Genomic DNA, 20,592 nt, shown 5'->3' with positions numbered 1-20,592 from the left:
GAGGAGGGAGGGAGAGACAGACGGAGGGAGGGAGAGACAGACGGAGGGACGACGGAGGGAGGGAGAGACAGACGGAGGGAGAGACAGACGGAGGGAGAGACAGACGGAGGGAGAGACAGACGGAGGGAGAGACAGACGGAGAGGGAGAGACAGACAGGGAAGGAGAGAGACAGACGACGGAGGGAGGAGGGAGGGACAGACGGAGGGAGGGAGGGAGAGACGGGCGGACGGAGGGAGGGAGAGAGACGGACGGAGGGAGGGAGAGACGGGAGGGAGGGAGAGACAGACGGACGGAGGGAGGGAGAGACGGACGGGAGGAGGGAGGGAGAGACACGACGGAGGGAGGGAGAGACGGAAGGAGAGAGGGACGGAGGAGGGAGGGAGAGACGGAGGGAGGGAGAGACAGACAGACGGAAGGAGGGAGGGACAGACGGAGGGAGGGAGGGAGAGACGGAGGGACGGAGGGAGGGAGAGACAGGACGGGGAGGGAGAGACGGACGGAGGGAGGGAGAGACAGACGGACGGAGGGAGGGAGAGACAGACGACGGACGGAGGGAGGGAGAGACAGACGGAAGGAGTGAGGGACGGACGGAGGGAGGGAGAGACGGACGGAGGGAGGGAGGGAGAGACCGACAGACAGACGTGGAGAGAGAGACAGACAGAGAGAGAGAGAGAGACACAGAGAGAGACAGACAAATGGAGGGAGACAGACAGAGAGAGAGATAGACAGACGTAGGGAGTGAGATACAGACGGAGAGAGGGAGAGACGGACGGACGGAGGGAGGGGGGAGAGACAGACAGACAGACGGAGGGAGGGAGGGAGGGAGAGACCGACTGACGGAGGGAGGACAGAGAGGGACGGACGGAGGGAGGGAGGGAGAGACAGACGGAGGGAGGGAGGACGGACGGAGAGAGACAGACAGACGGACGGAGGAGGGAGGAGGGAGAGACAGACGGAGGGAGGGGAGGACAGACGGAGGGACGGAGAGAGGGAGGGAGGGAGGAGGGAGAGACAGGAGGAGGGAGAGACAGACGGACGGAGGGAGGGAGAGACAGAGGGAGGGGAGAGACGACAGAGGGAGAGGGAGGGAGAGACAGACAGACGGAGGGAGGGAGAGACGGACGGAGGGAGGGAGAGAGACGGACGGAGGGAGGGAGAGACAGACGGAAGGAGGGAGGGACGGAAGGAGGGAGGGACAGACGGAAGGAGGGAGGGACGGACGGACGGACGGACGGAGGGAGGGAGAGACGGACGGAGGGAGGGAGAGACAGACGGACAGAGGGAGAGACAGACAGGAAGGAGAGGGAGACAGACAGAGAGAGACAGGGAGAGAGACACAGACAAATGGGAGACAGACAGAGAGAGAGAGAGACAGACGTAGGGAGTGAGATACAGACGGAGAGAGGGAGGGAGAGACGGACGGGGGGGGAGGGAGAGGGGGAGAGACAGGTGGGGAGGGAGGGAGTGACAGACAGAGGGAGGGAGAGACAGACAAACGGAGGGAGGGAGGGAGAGACTGACTGACGGAGGGAGAGACAGACTGAGGGACGGAGGGAGGGAGAGACAGGCAGACAGACAGAGGGAGGGACAGACGGAGGGAGGGAGAGACAGACGGACAGACAGACGGACGGAGGGAGAGACAGACAGACAGACGTGGAGACAGACAGAGAGAGACAGAGAGAGACATACAGACATATGGAGTGAGAGAAAGAGAGAGAGAGACAGATGGAGAGCGAGAGACAGACAGACAGAGAGATAAAGGGTTTTTCACTTTATATATTCACTTTGTATGTTGTCTACCTCACTTGCTTTGGCAATGTTAACACATGTTTCCCATGCCAATAAAGCCCTTGAATTGAATTGAATTGAATAAAGGGAGAGAGAGAACAACATCCCTAATGTCTCAGTGGAAAAAGGAAAAGTAAAAGACCAGAGCAGCTCTTTCCTCCCCTTCCTCTCCTCTGGTGTCCCACATTTAGTTTACCTTTGATATTAAAATAACATTTCTCTGGCTGCGAAGGACGGAGGGGGCTATTTTCACACATGCACTCACACTGCTGGCTGCAATGAGTCACCCGTACCCATAACCCCCCCTGAGGGGCTCAGAATAATTTCCTCTGGAGGGGATGATAATAATAAAATATGAATTTCTCCTGAACTCTGCGTGTCTGGGTTGACCCCCCTCGCCCCCCTGGTCATTTCAGAAAAGAGACATTGGGGCAACCCGTTTAGAAAAATAATAATAGCCAGTTTTCAACACTCACTGTGTGTGGAAGAGAGCAACGTAGAGCCCCCACCCTGTTACCAACCACTGCCCCCCAACCCCCTTTAAAGCACTGAGATTCCAACATTTCAAAGAGGGTCAGGGTCCCGGTGACAGACAGACAGGAGGGGAAACGGAGCCCTTCTCCACCCCTCCTCTAGCAGGGGTCAAGCCAGAGCACGATGGACACAGATGGAGACAGACCTTCTGGTCCCTGGTCTGTCTGTCTCAATAAAGATCATCAGAAGTTAGTTTCTGTGGGTACTGAAGGGAAGCAGTACAGTACAGTGCAGTGCTGGGTAGTTAAAGATCAGTGTCAGCAGTACAGTGCAGTGCTGGGTAGTTAAAGATCAGTGTCAGCAGTACAGTGCAGTGCTGGGTAGTTAAAGATCAGTGTCAGCAGTACAGTGCAGTGCTGGGTAGTTAAAGATCAGTGTCTGGGTAGTTAGCAGTACAGTGCAGTGCTGGGTAGTTAAAGATCAGTGTCAGCAGTACAGTGCAGTGCTGGGTAGTTAAAGATCAGGGTCAGCAGTACAGTGCAGTGCTGGGTAGTTAAAGATCAGTGTCAGCAGTACAGTGCAGTGCTGGGTAGTTAAAGATCAGGGTCAGCAGTACAGCTGGGTAGTTAAAGATCAGTGTCAGTGCAGTTACAGGGTCAGCAGTGCAGTGCTGGGTAGTTAAAGATCAGGGTCAGCAGTACAGTGCAGTGCTGGGTAGTTAAAGATCAGGGTCAGCAGCAGTACAGTGCAGTGCTGGGTAGTTAAAGATCAGTGTCAGCAGTACAGTGCAGTGCTGGGTAGTTAAAGATCAGGGTCAGCAGTACAGTGCAGTGCTGGGTAGTTAAAGATCAGTGTCAGCAGTACAGTGCAGTGCTGGGTAGTTAAAGATCAGTGTCAGCAGTACAGTGCAGTGCTGGGTAGTTAAAGATCAGTGTCAGCAGTACAGTGCTGGCTGGGTATTTAAAGATCAGGGTCAGCAGTACAGTGCTGGCTGGGTATGTAAAGAGCAGGGTCATTAGGACAGTGCTAGCTGGGTATGTAAAGAGCAGGGTCAGCAGTACAGTGCTGGCTGGGTATGTAAAGAGCAGGGTCAGCAGTACAGTGCTGGCTGGGTATGTAAAGAGCAGGGTCAGCAGTACAGTGCTGGCTGGGTATGTAAAGAGCAGGGTCAGCAGTACAGTGCTGGCTGGGTATGTAAAGAGCAGGGTCAGCAGTACAGTGCTGGCTGGGTATGTAAAGAGCAGGGTCAGCAGTACAGTTCTGGCTGGGTATGTAAAGAGCAGGGTCAGCAGTACAGTGCTGGCTGAGTATGTAAAGAGCAGGGTCAGCAGTACAGTGCTGGCTGGGTATGTAAAGAGCAGGGTCAGCAGTACAGTGCTGGCTGGGTATGTAAAGAGCAGGGTCAGCAGTACAGTGCTGGCTGGGTATGTAAAGAGCAGGGTCAGCAGTACAGTGCTGGCTGAGTATGTAAAGAGCAGGGTCAGCAGTACAGTGCTGGCTGAGTATGTAAAGAGCAGGGTCAGCAGTACAGTTCTGGCTGGGTAGCTAAAGGGACATTTATAAAAAAAAAAGTCAAATTCATATTCATCATCTCCAGCACCACCCCAACATCAACATCTGTGAAAATGGTGTGTTTCTATATTTTGTAGTAAAAAAAGATTGAGGAACATAAGTGTTTCCAATGACATCATCAGCAAATTGGTAGACAATTAGTGGCAATGCCTACTCATAATTGGTTAAAATCACAAGGTGCACACCGATGATGTCATTGGAAACACTTATCTTCCTCTATCTTTTTTTACTACAAAATATAGAAACACACCATTTTCACAGATGTTGATGTTGGGGTGGTGCTGGAGATGATGAATATAAAGTTGAAAAATTGTGAAATTCCAGGGAAATTCCAGCAGGGTTACCAGAACAGACCGACACACCTGCAGTATTCTTTGAAAACAACCAGGCCAGACACACAGAGCAGGGCCAAACCAGAGAGGGCCAGGCAGGCCACCATTGGGCTGTAAATAACATGAGAGAGAAGGGAGAGGAGCATCTGCGTTCCTGTAGACACACACCAAGCACACACACACACACACACACACGGAGCAGTGCAGACCCAGAGCAGAGCAGACCCAGAGCAGTGCAGACCCAGAGCAGTGCAGACCCAGAGCAGACCCCAGAGCAGAGCAGACCCAGAGCAGAGCAGACCCAGAGCAGAGCAGACCCAGAGCAGAGCAGACCCAGAGCAGAGCAGACCCAGAGCAGAGCAGACCCAAAGCAGAGCAGACCCAAAGCAGAGCAGACCCAAAGCAGAGCGGAGTGGACAGACAGACACAGATAGACAGGTAGGCAGACAGTCAGAAAGACGGACAGAGCAGAACAGACAGACAGAAAGACAGGTTGGCAGACATACACACAAACACACACCAAGCATGCAAGTAAGTGTACGCAGACACTGACAGGCAGACACTGACAGGCAGACACTGACAGGCAGACACCGACAGGCAGACACCGACAGGCAGACACCGACAGGCAGACACTGACAGGCAGACACTGACAGGCAGACACCGACAGGCAGACACCGACAGGCAGACACCGACAGGCAGACACCGACAGGCAGACACCGACAGGCAGACACCGACAGGCAGACACCGACAGGCAGACACACACTCCCATACAGTCACACACTCCCATACAGTCACACATACATTGGATGAACATACTATAGAGAAAGTCAGTGTACAAATAGTTGGGAGTGTGGGTGGATGACAAGCTGAGCTTCACTGTTCATGTGGAGAACTTGATAAGGAAGCTCAAGCTGAAAATAGGGTTTTATTACCGGCATACGGCTTGTTTTTCTTCTGAAGGCCAGGCAGGAGCTGGTACGATGTACAGTACCTGTCAAAAGTTTGGACACCTACTCATTCAAGGATTTTTCTTTATTTTTACTATTTTCTACATTACAGAATAATAGGGAAGACATCAAAACTATGAAATAACATATGGAATCATGTAGTAACCAAAAAAGTGTTAAACAAATCAAAATCTATTTATATTTGAGATTCTTCTAAGTAGCCACCCTTTGCCTGGATGACAGCTTTGCACACTCTGGCATTCTGTCAACCAGCTTCACCTAGATGCTTTTCCAAAAGTCTTGAAGGAGTTCCCACATATGCTGAGCACTTGTTGGCTGCTTTTTCTTCACTCTGCGGTCTAACTCATCCCAAACCATCTCAATTGGGTTGAGGTTGGGTGATTGTGGAGGCTAGATCATCTGATGCAGCACTCCATCACTCTCCTTCTTGGTCAAATAGCCCTTACACAGCCTGGAGGTGTGTCAAATCAAATGTTATTGGTCACATACACATGGTTAGCAGTCGCAAGTCTAGCGAAATTCTTCTGCTTCTAGATCTGACAGTGCAGCAGTATCTAACAAATCAAAACAAATCAAATTTTATTTGTCACATACACATGGTTAGCAGATGTTAATGCGAGTGTAGCGAAATGCTTGTGCTTCTAGTTCCGACAATGCAGTAATAACCAACAAGTAATCTAACTAACAATTCCAAAACTACTGTCTTATACACAGTGTAAGGGGATAAAGAATATGTACATAAAGATATATGAATGAGTGATGGTACAGAGCAGCATAGGCAAGATACAGTAGATGGTATCGAGTACAGTATATACATATGAGATGAGTATGTAAACAAAGTGGCATAGTTAGTGGCTAGTGATACATGTATTACATAAGGATGCAGTAGATGATATAGAGTACAGTATATACGTATGCATATGAGATGAATAATGTAGGGTATGTAACATTATATTAGGTAGCATTGTTTAAAGTGGCTAGTGATATATTTAACATCATTTCCCATCAATTCCCATTATTAAAGTGGCTGGAGTTGAGTCAGTGTCAGTGTCAGTGTGTTGGCAGCAGCCACTCAATGTTAGTGGTGGCTGTTTAACAGTCTGATGGCCTTGCGATAGAAGCTGTTTTTCAGTCTCTCGGTCCCAGCTTTGATGCACCTGTACTGACCTCGCCTTCTGGATGATAGCGGGGTGAACAGGCAGTGGCTCGGGTGGTTGTTGTCCTTGATGATCTTTATGGCCTTCCTGTAACATCGGGTGGTGTAGGTGTCCTGGAGGGCAGGTAGTTTGCCCCCGGTGATGCGTTGTGCAGACCTCACTACCCTCTGGAGAGCTTTACGGTTGTGGGCGGAGCAGTTGCCGTACCAGGCGGTGATGCAGCCCGCCAGGATGCTCTCGATTGTGCATCTGTAGAAGTTTGTGAGTGCTTTTGGTGACAAGCCGAATTTCTTCAGCCTCCTGAGGTTGAAGAGGCGCTGCTGCGCCTTCTTCACGATGCTGTCTGTGTGAGTGGACCAATTCAGTTTGTCTGTGATGTGTATGTCGGCGCCGGAAGATTGCGGTAGATTGTGGATTGTGGAATTTGTAATATCTAACAAATTCCACAACTAAACCTAACACACACAATCTAATAAAGGAATGTGATGAGAATATATAAGTATAAAATAAGTATAAAATATAGATGAGCAGTGACAGAGCAGCTAAGATGCAATAGATCGTGAAGGATAACAGTACATATGAGATGAGTAATGCGAGATATGTAAACATTCTTAAAGTGGCATTATTAAAGTGACTAGTGTTCCATTTATTAAAGTGGCCAATGATATCAAGTCTATAGGTAGGCAGCTGCCTCTGTGCTAGTGGTGGCTGTTTAACAATCTGATGGCCTTGAGATTGAAAAACAGCTTCTCTGTCCCAGCTCTGATGCACCTGTACTGACCTCACCTTCTGCATGATAGCAGGGTGAACAGGCAGTGGCTCGGGTGGTTGTTGTCCTTGATGATCTTTTTGGCCTTCCTATGACATCGGGTGGTGTAGGTGTCCTAGAGGGCAGGTAGTTTGCCCCCGGTGATGCGTTGTGCAGACAGCACCACCCTCTGGAGAGCCCTGCGGTTGTGGGCGGTGCAGTTGCCGTACCAGGTGGTAAAACAGCGCGACAGGATGCTCTCAGTTGTGCAATTGAAAAAGTTAGAAGGGTTTTCGGTGACAAGCCACGTTTTTTCAGCCTCCTGAGGTTGCGCCTTCTTCACCACACTGTCTGTGTGCTTGGACCATTTCAGAGATACAGAGGAACTTCCACCTTCTCTACTGTTGTCCCGTCGATGTGGATAAGGGGATGCTCCCTTTGCTGTTTCCTGAAGTCCATGATCATTTATTTTGTTTTGCTGACATTGAGTGAGAGGTTATTTTACTGACGCTACACTTTGAGGGCCCTCACCTCCTCCCTGTAGGCTGTCTCGTCATTGTTGGTAAGCAAACCTACCACTGTAGGGTTGTCTGCAAACTGATGATTTAGTTGGAGGCGTGCATGGCCACGCAGTCGTAGGTGAACAGGGAGTACAGGAGGGGGCTGAAAATGCACCCTTGTGGTGCCCCAGTGTTGAGGATCAGCGGAGTGGAGATGTTGTTTCCTACCTTCATCACCTGGGGGCAGCCAATCAGGAAGTCTAGGACCCAGTTTCACAGGGCGGGGATCGAGAGCCAGGGTCTCAAGCTTAATTATGAGTTTGGAGGGTAGAATGCTGAGCTGTCGTCCATGAACAGCATTATTACATATGTATCCTCTTGTCCAGGTGGGATCAGGCAGTGTGCAGTGTGGTGGCGATTGCATCGTCTGTGGACCTATTGGGGCGGTAAGCAAATTGGAGTGTGTCTAGGGTGTCAGGTAGGGTGGAGGTGATATGGTCCTTGACTAGTCTCTCAAAGCACTTCATGATGACAGAAGTGAGTGCTACAGGGCAATAGTCATTTAGTAGAGTTACCTTTGCTTTCTTGGGAACAGGAACAATGGTGGCTATCTTGAAGCATGTGGTGACAGCAGACTGGGATAGAGATTGATTGAATATGTCCGTCAACAGTTGAAGCCAGAAGTTTACATACACCTTAGCCAAATACATTTAAACTCAGTTTTTCACAATTCCTTACACTCAATTCCCTGTTTTGGGTCAGTTAGGATCACCACTTTATTTTAAGAATGTGAAATGTCAGAATAATAGTAGAGTGATTTATTTCAGCTTTTATTTCTTTCATCACATTCCCAGTGGGTCAGAAGTTTACATACACTCAATTAGTATTTGGTAGCATTGCCTTTAAATTGTTTAACTTGGGTCAAATGTTTTGGGGAGCCTTCCACAAGCTTCCCACAATAAGTAGGGTGAATTTTGGCCCATTCCTCCTGACAAAGCTGGTGTAACTGAGTCAGGTGGGTAGGCCTCCTTGCTCGCACAAGCTTTTTCAGTTCTGCCAAAAATGTTCAATAGGATTGAGGTCAGGGCTTTGTGATGGCCACTCCAATACTTTGACTTTGTTGTCCTTCGGCCATTTTGCCACAACTTTGGAATTATGCTTGGGTTCATTGTCCATTTGGAAGACCCATTTGCGACCAAGCTTTAACTTCCTGACTGATGTCTTGAGATGTTGCTTCAATATATCCACATAATTTTCATTCCTCATGACGCCATCTATTTTGTGATGTGCACCAGTCCCTCCTGCAGTAAAGCATCCCCACAGCATGATGCTGCCACCCCCATGCTTCACGGTTGGGATGGTGTTCTTCGGCTTGCAAGCCTCCCCTTTTTCCTTCAAACATAACGATGGTCATTATGGCCAAACAGTTCTATTTTTGTTTCATCAGACCAGAGGACATTTCTCCAAAAGGTACGATCTTTGTCCCCATGTGCAGTTGCAAAACGTAGTCTGGCTTTTTTATGGCGGTTTTGGAGCAGTGGCTTCTTCCTTGCTGAGCGGCCTTTCAGGTTATGTCGATATAGGACTCGTTTTACTGTGGATATAGATACTTTTGTACCTGTTTCCTCCAACATCTTCACAAGGTCCTTTGCTCATTTTCTGGGATCGATTTGCACTTTTCGCACCAAAGTACGTTCATCTCTAGGAAACAGAACGCGTCTCCTTCCTGAGCGGTTTCACGGCTGCGTGGTCCCATGGTGTTTATGCTTGCGTACTATTGTTTGTACAGATGAACGTGCCTTCAGGCGTTTGGAAATTGCTCCCAAGGATGAACAAGACTTGTGGAGGTCTCCATTTTTTTTCCTGAGGTCTTGGCTGATTTCTTTTGATTTTCCCATGATGTCAAGCAAAGAGTCACTGAGTTTGAAGGTAGGCCTTTAAGTACATCCACAGGTAGACCTCCAATTGACTCAAATTATGTCAATTAGCCTATCAGAAGCTTCTAAATCCATGACATCATTTTCTGGAATTGTCCAAGCTGTTTAAAGGCACAGTCAACTTAGTGTATGTAAACTTCTGTCCCACCGGAATTGTGAAATAGGGAACTATAAGTGAAATAATCTGTCTGTAAACAATTGTTGGAAAAATTACTTGTGTCATGCACAAAGTAGATGTCCTAACCTACTTGCCAAAACTATAGTTTGTTAACAAGAAATGTGTGGAGTGGTTGAAAAATGAGTTTTAATGACTCCAACCTAAGTGTATGTAAACCTCTGACTTCAACTGTATACGGAGGGATATACACGGCTGTGACTATAACCGAGGAGAGTTCTCTTAGGAGATAATACGGTCAGCATTTGGGTGTGAGGAATTCTAGGCAGGTGAACAAAAGGACTTGAGTTCTTGTATGTTGTTACAATTGCACCATGAGTCATTAATCATCGGTGTTTGGTCATTGTCCTGTTGAAAAGCAAATGATCGTCCCGCTAAGCGCAAACCAGATGGATGGGATATCTCTGCAGAATGCTGTGGTAGTCATGCTGGTTAAGTGTACCCTGAATTCTAAATAAATCACAGACCGTGTCACCAGCAAAGCACCCCCACACCATCACACCTCTTCCTCCATGCTTCACGGTGGGAACCACACATGCGGACATCATCTGTTCACCTACACTGCGTCTCACAAAGACACGGCGGTTGGAAACAAATCTCTCAAATTTGCACTCAAATTTGCACTCACGGTCTAATGTCCATTGATAGTGTTTCTTGGCCCAAGCAAGTCTCTTCTTATTATTGGTATCCTTTAGTAGTGGTTTCTTTGCAGGAATTCAACCATGAAGGCCTGATTCACGCAGTCTCCTCTGAACAGTTGATGTTGAGATTAGAGGTCGACCGATTAATCAGCATGATTAATTTGGGCCAATTTCAAGTTTTCATAACAATCGGTAATCAGCCTTTCTGGATGCCGGTTTTGGCCGATTACATTTCACTCCACGAGGAGACTGAGTGGCCATCTGTTACGCAAGTGCAGCATCAAAAGGACCTTGTGGCTGCAAGGAGCCAAGGTAAGTTGCTAGCTGGCATTAAACTTATCTTATAAAAAGCAATCAATCTTAACATAATCACTAGTTAACTACACATGGTTGATGATATTACTAGTTTAACTAGCTTGTCCTGCGTTGCATATAATCAGTGCGATGCCTGTTAATTTATCATCGAATCACAGCCTACTTCACCAAACGGGTGATGATTTAACAAAAGCGCATTCGTGAAAAAAGCACATTCGTTGCACAAATGTACCCAACAATAAACATCAATGCCTTTCTTAAAATGAATACACTGTTAACATGCATTTATTTTAACTAGGGAAATGGTGTCACTTCTCTTGCGTTCAGTGCAGGCAGAGTCCGGGTTTATGCAGCAGTTTGGGCTGCCTGGCTCGTTGCGAACTGGGTTTCTTCCTAACAAAGACTGTACATAATTATGACATAACATTGAAGGTTGTGCAATGTAACAGCAATATTTAGACTTAGGGATGCCACCCGTTAGATAAAATACAGAATGGTTCACTATTTCACTGAAAGAATAAACGTTTTGTTTTCGAAATGAAAGTTTCCAGATTTAACCATATTAATTACCCAAGGCTCGTATTTCTGTGTGTTTATTATAATTAAGTCTATGATTTGATAGAGCAGTTTGACTGAGCGGTGGTAGGCAGCAGCAGGCTCGTAAGCATTCATTCAAACAGCACTTTACTGCGTTAGCGAGCAGCTCTTAGCAATGCTTGAATCACAGCGCTGTTTATGACTTCAAGCCTATCAACTCCCGAGATTAGGCTGGCAATACTAAAGTGCCTATAAGAACATCCAATAGTCAAAGGTATATGAAACACAAATGGTATAGAGAACAATAGTTGACGCGTCATAATTCCTATAATAACTACACCCTAAAACTTCTTAACTGGGAATATTGAACCACCAGCTTTCATATGTTCTGTGCAAGGAACTGAAACGTGAGCTTTCTTACATGGCACATATTGCACTTTTAGCTTCTTCTCCAACACTGTGTTTTTGCATTATTTAAACCAAATTGAACATGTTTCATTATTTATTTGAGACGAAATAGATTTTATTGATGTATTATGTTAAGTTAAAATAAAAGGTTCAGTGTTCATTCTGTATTGTTGTAATTGTCATTATTACAAATATAAATAAAAATCGGCCTATTAATTGGTATCAGCTTTTTTTGGTCCTCCAATAATCGGTATCGGTATTGAAACATCATAATCAGTCGACCTCTAGCTGAGATGTGTCTGTTACTTGAACTCTGTGAAGCATTTATTTGGGTTGCAATTTCTGATGCTGGTAACTCTAATGAACTTATCCTCTGCAGCAGAGGTAACTCTGGGTCTTCCTTTCCTGTGGCGGTCCTCATGAGAGCCAGTTTCATCATAGTGCTTGATGGTTTTTGCGACGGCACTTAAACAAACTTCAAAGTTCTTGAAATGTTCCATGTTGACTGACCTTCATGTCTTAAAGTAATGATGGAGTGTCGTTTCTCTTTGCTTATTTGAGCTCTTGGTCTTTTACCAATTAGTGCTGTCTTCTGTATACCCCCTATCTTGTCACAACACAACTGATTGGCTCAAACGCATTAAGAAGGAAAGAAATTCCACAAATGAACTTTTTTTAGAAGGCACACCTGTTAATTGAAATGCATTCCAGGTGACTACCTCATGAAGCTGGTTGAGAGAATGCCAAGAGTGTGCAAAGCTGTCATCAAGGCAAAGGGTGGCTGTTTGAAGAATCTGTTTGTTTAACACTTTTCTTGGTTACTACATGATTCCATGTGTTATTTCATAGTTTTGATGTCTTCACTATTATTCTACAATGTAGAAAATAGTAAAATTAAAGAAAAACCCTTGAATGAGTAGGTGTTGTAAAACTTTTGGCCAGTAGTGTTTGCAGGCCTCTACCTTGAGAGCACTTGATTCAGTATATCATGCAGCTCTCAGGTTCTTTACCAATCTAAAACGTTGGTGGAGTTTAAACACTTGGTCGATTATAAATATCATGGAAGAGTGTAATTGTCTTTAGGACCGCTGTTTTTTAGTTCTGACATTTTGTGTTTCTTTACGTAATATGTCATTGTTGTACTGTATGTGTGTCTATAGTTTTGTTCAATGTTGTGTTAGTGTATGTAAGTAGTTTTTTGTGAAACGTTGTTTCCTTGCTGCTGTCGGACCAGGTCTCCTTGAAAAGTAGATGTTACCTCTATGAGAAAACCCTGTGGAAATGAAGGTTAAATAAAAATGATCAAATACTCTGACATGAACTTCAGAGACCCAGTCATCACACAGATGGTGTGAAGGTTAGCCAGCAGCCACAGTGATCATGCTTGTTGGACTAACTGTCTGTTTTTAGACATGTAAGGGGAAAATGTCATATGAGCACATTGGGCAGCAGTGGTGCTAAGATAAAGTAGAGTTAAAAAATAATAGTTAAATTGCAGACTCAGATGCTATGCTTTTTAAAATAAACTTCAAAAGTTGAGAACAAATTTTGTGTTTTTGATCCTTCCAACATTAGAGAGTTTTGTGCAAGAGAGTGAGAGGTTTGACTTGGACCAAAAAGCAGTAAAAAAAATCAAATATAAATAATCTTCAAAGTCACCACGCTGGTCAGCAGAGAGAGAGAGAGAGAGAGGGGAGTGGTGGAGCCCCTTGAAGATGTGGACACTGATATTGTGCTTGGCACTCACAATGACTTCACTGTGGCAGAGAGGAGTTGAAAGGAGTGTTGGTTAGTTAAGCTTCCGTGTCGTACAAGTTGCACTTGTAATTATAGGACATACCATAAAACACACACACCCACAGACATTAAGCTATTAGTACATAATAGAGACACGCTCTCACTCTACAGCGGAGGGCCATTGTGGTGTTGCCGTGGCTGCGGCGCTAGTCTCACATTTGCGGAGCTAAAGCAAACAGGCAGATGAGAGAGAGGTGAAGGGAAGGAGTGTTTACAACCACGTCTTTAACAGACAGAACATTACACAGCAAGACACTGTCAAAGTGCTGAGAGGAGGAGAGGAGGCTCTGTTTTCTATCTTGTCTTCTGTGCAAATGCTGCCGAGAGACTTGGGAGTGGCTGTCCTTTGCGTGACGTGGTGACGCCATGTCGGCCATATTACTGTCTCTCAGAAAACACAAACCCACTCTGACATGTTTCCTCTGTCTGATGTCATGGCCGCTGACAGCTGTGGCCTGCTCATCTCGCTGTTGAAAGAGAGAGGAAAGAAAGGAGGAGTGTGGTGGTGGGTTGGGCTTACCGTACCCGTGCCCGTGGCTGCCACCTCACCTGTGGACTGACACAACCGGGTCTGAGCTCCAGGGGTGTATCTGTTTCCCTGTTGCCATGACACCGGCAGAAGTTGTGGGGGGGTGGTAATGAATCCCCAACTACCTCAGTATGTCAGTGTGCATTTGTGTCAGACACACACAGTGTTACGAGGCCCTGTGGCGTGTGCACTGGCACAGTACCAGTCAGCCTCCAGGTGTGTCTAACACATGATTATATCCACTAAGCCACTTTTACCTCTCCTCTCCCACACCTACTGATGGCTGTTTTGGTGTCGGTGTCTGTCTGTGTGTTACAATGTTAAATGTCTGGTGGTGTCTCGCTACAGCATCCTGGACTGCCTCCCTAGGGGTGTTGTGGCAGACCAGAACAGACCACAACAAACCAGAACAGAGAACAGACCAGACCAGATCACAGCAGACCAGAACAGAGAACAGACCAGACCACAGCAGAGAACAGACCACAACAGAACAGACCAAAACAGACCACAACAGAGAACAAAACAGACCACAACAGAGAACAAAACAGACCACAGCAGAGAACAGACCAGAACAGAGAACAAAACAGACCACAGCAGAGAACAGACCAGAACAGACCACAGCAGAGACCAGAACAGACCACAGCAGAGAACAGACCAGAACAGACCACAGCAGAGAACAGAACAGAGAACAGACCACAGCAGAGAACAGAACAGAACAGACCACAGCAGAGAACAGACCAGAACAGACCAGCAGAGAACAGAACAGCAGAGAACAGAACAGACCACAGCAGAGAACAGAACAGACCACAGCAGAGAAGAGAACAGACCACAGCAGAGAACAGACCAGACCACAGCAGAGAACAGACCAGACCACAGCAGAGACCAGAACAGACCACAGCAGAGAACAGAACAGAACAGACCACAGCAGAGAACAGACCAGACCACAGCAGAGAACAGAACAGACCACAGCAGAGAACAGAACAGACCACAGCAGAGAAGAGAACAGACCACAGCAGAGAACAGACCAGACCACAGCAGAGAACAGAACAGACCACAGCAGAGAACAGACCAGAACACAGGAGAGAACAGACCAGAACAGACCACAGCAGAGACCAGAACAGACCACAGCAGAGAACAGAACAGACCACAGCGGAGAACAGACCAGAACACAGCAGAGAACAGACCAGACCACAGCAGAGAACAGAACAGACCACAGCAGAGAACAGACCAGAACAGACCAAAACAGAGCAGAACAGAACACAGCAGAGAACAGACCAGAACAGGACAGAACAGGCCAGACCAGACCAGAACAGAGTGAAACCTCCACATTCTCTCTGCTCTATTCCCATGATAATGAGCTGCAGAGCTGTAAAGAGGGGGATCCCCACAGAAATACAATAACTAGAGATTCTATGGGTATCCTCACCACCCACTGTGAGCACGTCCACACTCTACAGGGGGGTGATTAAGCACACAGGAGGGGAGAACTGAGTCACAAGCCCAGAGGGGTGAGGGGATGGCCCCAGGGAAGCGAGGAGGGGTGAGGGGGAGGCCCCAGGGAAGCCAAGATGGGGTGAGGGGGAGGCCCCAGGGAAGCCCAGAGGGGTGAGGGGGAGGCCCAGGGATGCCCAGAGAGGTGAGGGGAGGCCCAGGGAAGCCCAGGGAAGCCCAGGTGAGGGGGCCCCAGGGAGGCCCAGGAAGCCCAGAGAGGGAGGGGGGAGCCCCAGGGAAGCCCAGAGAGGTGAGGGGAGGCCCATTGAAACCCAGAGAGGTGAGGGGGGAGCCCCAGGGAAGCCCAGAGAGGTGAGGGGGAGGCCCAGGGAAGCCCAGAGAGGTGAGGGGGAGGCCCAGGGAAGCCCAGGCCAGACAGGGGGACTAAGGAAGCAGAGGTTATCCTCAATGCTCACTTTCTTTTAGAATAGTCTCTAGTCTCTCCTCTCCAGCCCTGGAAGTCCTGACCCTCTAGTCTCTCCTCTCCAGTCCTGTCATAGACTCACTGCTCTTCCATCTTATTTATTTATGCTTTGATCTCTTTTCCTTCCCACTGAAGTGGCATGCTGCTCTCTTTCTGCTCTCTGGCTGCTCTCTGGCCGCTGTCTTTCTGCTCTCTCCACTCTCTGGCCGCTCTCTTTCCACTCTCTGGCAGCTCTCTGGCTTCTCTCTGGCCGCTCTCTTTCTGCTCTCTGGCCGCTCTCTGGCTGCTCTCTGGTTGCTCTCTGGTTGCTCTCTGGCTTCTCTCTGGCCTCTCTCTTTCTGCTCTCTGGCTGCTCTCTGGCCGCTCTCTCCACTCTCTCCACTCTGGCCGCTCTCTTTCTGCTCTTTGGCCGCTCTTTCCGCTCTCTGGCCGCTCTCTCTCCGCTCTCTGGCTGCTCTCTTTCCACTCTCTGGCCGCTCTCTCCGCTCTCTGGCCGCTCTCTTTCCACTCTCTGGCAGCTCTCTGGCTTCTCTTTGGCCGCTCTCTTTCTGCTCTTTGGCCGCTCTTTCCACACTCTGGCCTCTCTCTGGCCGCTCTCTGGCTGCTCTCTGGCTGCTCTCTTTCTGCTCTCTGGCCGCTCTCTGGACGCTCTCTTTCCGCTCTCTGGCTGCTCTCTGGCCTCTCTGCTCTCTGGCCGCTCTCTCCACTCTCTCCACTCTGGCCGCTCTCTTTCTGCTCTTTGGCCGCTCTTTCCGCTCTCTGGCTGCTCTCTGGCCGCTCTCTCCACTCTCTCCACTCTGGCCGCTCTCTTTCCACTCTCTGGCCGCTCTCTCCGCTCTCTGGCCGCTCTCTTTCCACTCTCTGGCAGCTCTCTGGCTTCTCTTTGGCCGCTCTCTTTCTGCTCTTTGGCCGCTCTTTCCGCTCTCTGGCTTCTCTCTGGCCGCTCTCTGGCTGCTCTCTGGCCGCTCTCCGGCTGCTCTCTGGCCGCTCTCTTTCTGCTCTCTGGTCGCTCTCTGGCCGCTCTCGCCGCTCTTTGGCTTCTCTCTGGCCGCTCTATTTCTGCTCTCTGGCTGCTCTCTGGCTGCTCTCTGGCTGTCTTTCTGCTCTCTGGCCGCTCTCTGGCTGCTCTCTTTCTGCTCTCTGGCCGCTCTCTTTCTGCTCTCTGGTCGCTCTCTGGCTGCTCTCTGGCTGCTCTCTCCGCTCTCTGGCCGCTCTCTTTCCACTCTCTGGCACCTCTCTGGCTTCTCTTTGGCCGCTCTCTTTCTGCTCTTTGGTCGCTCTTTCCGCTCTCTGGCTTCTCTCTGGCTGCTCTCTGGCCGCTGTCTTTCTGCTCTCTGGCTTCTCTCTGGCCACTGTCTTTCTGCTCTCTGGATGCTCTCTGGCCGCTGTCTTTCTGCTCTCTGGCTTCTCTCTGGCCGCTCTCTTTCTGCTCTTTGGTCGCTCTTTCCGCTCTCTGGCTTCTCTCTGGCTTCTCTCTGGCCACTGTCTTTCTGCTCTCTGGATGCTCTCTGGCCGCTGTCTTTCTGCTCTCTGGCTTCTCTCTGGCCGCTGTCTTTCTGCTCTCTGGCTTCTCTCTGGCCGCTGTCTTTCTGCTCTCTGGCTTCTCTCTGGCCGCTGTCTTTCTGCTCTCTGGCTTCTCTCTGGCCGCTGTCTTTCTGCTCTCTGGCTTCTCTCTGGCTTCTCTCTGGCCGCTCGGGGAAGACAGTGTTGTGCTCCTCCTAGTGCCTGCTTTGAGCACTGAACAGACGTTTTGTCATTATGGAGAATGGGAGGGATGAGGTGTGTGCGTGCGTACAGACTCTTGGCCATCTCTCTCCGTTCCCTAATACACCCCCTCTCTCCCTAAGCAAACACCTGGAGGCTGCCTCCCCATCCCTCCCTCCCTCCTCTCTAATGACAGGCCACAGCAAAACAGGAAACAAGGCTGTGCTCCCGGTGATGGCATGGAAATTGGTCCGAGTGGAGGGCCTTTTGTCTAAACATGAGCTCACCCTAAAGAGAGAGAGACACAGAGAGAGAGAGACACGGAGAGAGAGAGACACAGAGAGAGAGACACAGAGAGAGAGAGACAGAGAGAGAGAGAGACACAGAGAGAGAGAGACAGAGAGAGAGACAGAGAGAGGAGAAAGAGAGACAGAGAGAGAGAGAGAGGGGGAGACAGAGAGAGAGAGACACAGAGAGAAAGAGAGAGTGTCAGAACTGAGGGAGGAAGGGAGGATGCCGTGTCGTGAGAGAGGTGAGAGGGAGCAGATGGAGAGAAGTGTGAGCGAGGGAGACAGAAGGAGGGATAGAGGGGAGAGGGCGGATAGAGTTCAGAGAAAATAAATCTAGTTTCTAGGCTGGTGGTGAAGGGAGCGGTCACACCATTGACTTTTCCCTCATTTAACAGTATGACAGTGAGTAAGAGGTCAGGGGCTTCTCATGCACCATCAGACTGTAGCACTGCAGTCTCTCTCTCTTACTCCCTCTCTCTGTACCTATCTCTCTCTCTCTGTACCTATCTCTCTGTGCCTATCTCTCTCTCTTACTCCCTCTCTCTGTACCTATCTCTCTCTCTGTACCTATCTCTCTCTCTGTACCTATCTCTCTCTCTGTACCTATCTCTCTCTCTGTACCTATCTCTCTCTCTTACTCCCTTTCTCTGTACCTATCTCTCTCTCTCTTACTCTCTCTCTCTGTACCTATCTCTCTCTCTTACTCTCTCTCTCTGTACCTATCTCTCTCTCTCTCTGTACCCATCTCTCTCTCTCTCTCTCTGTTCCTATCTCTCTCTCTCTCTCTGTTCCTATCTCTCTCTCTCTCTCTGTACCTATCTCTCTCTCTCTCTCTCTGTACCTATCTCTCTCTCTCTCTCTGTACCTATCTCTCTCTCTCTCTGTACCTATCTCTCTCTCTCTCTCTGTACCTATCTCTCTCTCTCTCTCTGTACCTATCTCTCTCTCTCTCTCTGTACCTATCTCTCTCTCTCTCTGTACCTATCTATCTCTCTCTCTCTCTCTCTGTACCTATCTCTCTCTCTCTCTGTACCTATCTCTCTCTCTCTCTCTCTCTGTACCTATCTCTCTCTCTCTCTCTCTGTACCTATCTCTCTCTCTCTCTGTACCTATCTCTCTCTCTCTCTGTACCTATCTCTCTCTCTCTCTCTCTGTACCTATCTCTCTCTCTGTACCTATCTCTCTCTCTTACTCCCTTTCTCTGTACCTATCTCTCTCTCTTACTCTCTCTCTCTGTACATATCTCTCTCTCTTACTCTCTCTCTGTACCTATCTCTCTCTCTCTCTCTCTGTACCTATCTCTCTCTCTCTCTGTACCTATCTCTCTCTCTCTGTACATATCTCTCTCTCTCTCTCTCTCTCTGTACCTATCTCTCTCTCTCTCTCTCTGTACCTATCTCTCTCTCTCTGTTCCTATCTCTCTCTCTCTCTCTGTACCTATCTCTCTCTCTCTCTCTGTACCTCTCTCTCTCTCTCTGTACCTATCTATCTATCTCTCTCTGTACCTATCTCTCTCTCTCTCTCTGTACCTATCTCTCTCTCTCTCTCTGTACCTATCTCTCTCTCTCTCTCTGTACCTATCTCTCTCTCTCTGTACCTATCTCTCTCTCTCTGTACCTATCTCTCTCTCTTACTCCCTCTCTCTGTACCCATCTCTCTTACTCCCTCTCTCTGTACCTATCTCTCTCTCTCTGTACCTATCTCTCTCTCTTACTCCCTCTCTCTGTACCCATCTCTCTTACTCCCTCTCTCTGTACCTATCTCTCTCTCTCTGTACATATCTCTCTCTCTCTCTCAATTCAATTCAATTCAAGGGCTTTATTGGCATGGGAAACATGTGTTAACATTGCCAAAGCAAGTGAGGTAGACAACATACAAAGTGAATATATAAAGTGAAAAACAACAAAAATTAACAGTAAACATTACACATACAGAAGTTTCAAAACAGTAAAGACATTACAAATGTCATCAGTGTTCTAACAATGTACAAATGGCTAAAGGACACAAGATAAAATAAATAAGCATAAATATGGGTTGTATTTACAATGGTGTTTGTTCTTCACTGGTTGCCCTTTTCTCGTGGCAACAGGTCACAAATCTTGCTGCTGTGATGGCACACTGTTCACCCAGTAGATATGGGAGTTTTTCAAAATTGGATTTGTTTTCAAATTCTTTGTGGATCTGTGTAATCTGATATGTCTCTCTTCTCTCTCTCTCTGTACCTATCTCTCTCTCTCTCTCTGTACCTATCTCTCTCTCTCTCTCTCTGTACCTATCTCTCTCTCTCTCTCTCTGTACCTATCTCTCTCTCTCTCTCTCTGTTCCTATCTCTCTCTCTCTCTCTCTGTACCTATCTCTCTCTCTCTCTCTGTCTGTACCTCTCTCTCTCTCTCTGTACCTATCTATCTATCTCTCTGTACCTATCTCTCTCTCTCTCTCTGTACCTATCTCTCTCTCTCTCTCTGTACCTATCTCTCTCTCTCTCTCTGTACCTATCTCTCTCTCTCTGTACCTATCTCTCTCTCTCTGTACCTATCTCTCTCTCTTACTCCCTCTCTCTGTACCCATCTCTCTTACTCCCTCTCTCTGTACCTATCTCTCTCTCTCTGTACCTATCTCTCTTACTCCCTCTCTCTGTACCCATCTCTCTTACTCATCTCTCTTACTCCCTCTCTCTGTACCCATCTCTCTTATTCCCTCTCTCTGTACCTATCTCTCTCTTATTCCCTCTCTCTTATTCCCTCTCTCTGTACCTATCTCTCTCTCTGTACCTATCTCTCTCTTATTCTCTCTCTCTGTACCTA

General features: G+C 48.2%; 1 protein-coding gene across 1 annotated transcript in view; it reads left to right on the top strand.

Annotated features, from left to right (window-relative positions):
* LOC112241083 (dynein axonemal assembly factor 5) overlaps window positions 1-20,592 on the top strand; it is a 76,628-nt gene that overhangs the window by 19,500 nt on the left and 36,536 nt on the right. The gene's annotated exons all lie outside the window — the stretch shown is intronic.

The sequence above is a fragment of the Oncorhynchus tshawytscha genome, unplaced genomic scaffold (assembly GCF_018296145.1).
Source record: "Oncorhynchus tshawytscha isolate Ot180627B unplaced genomic scaffold, Otsh_v2.0 Un_scaffold_2590_pilon_pilon, whole genome shotgun sequence".
NCBI lineage: Eukaryota > Metazoa > Chordata > Actinopteri > Salmoniformes > Salmonidae > Oncorhynchus > Oncorhynchus tshawytscha.
This window is presented reverse-complemented; position numbering and strand designations above follow the sequence as displayed.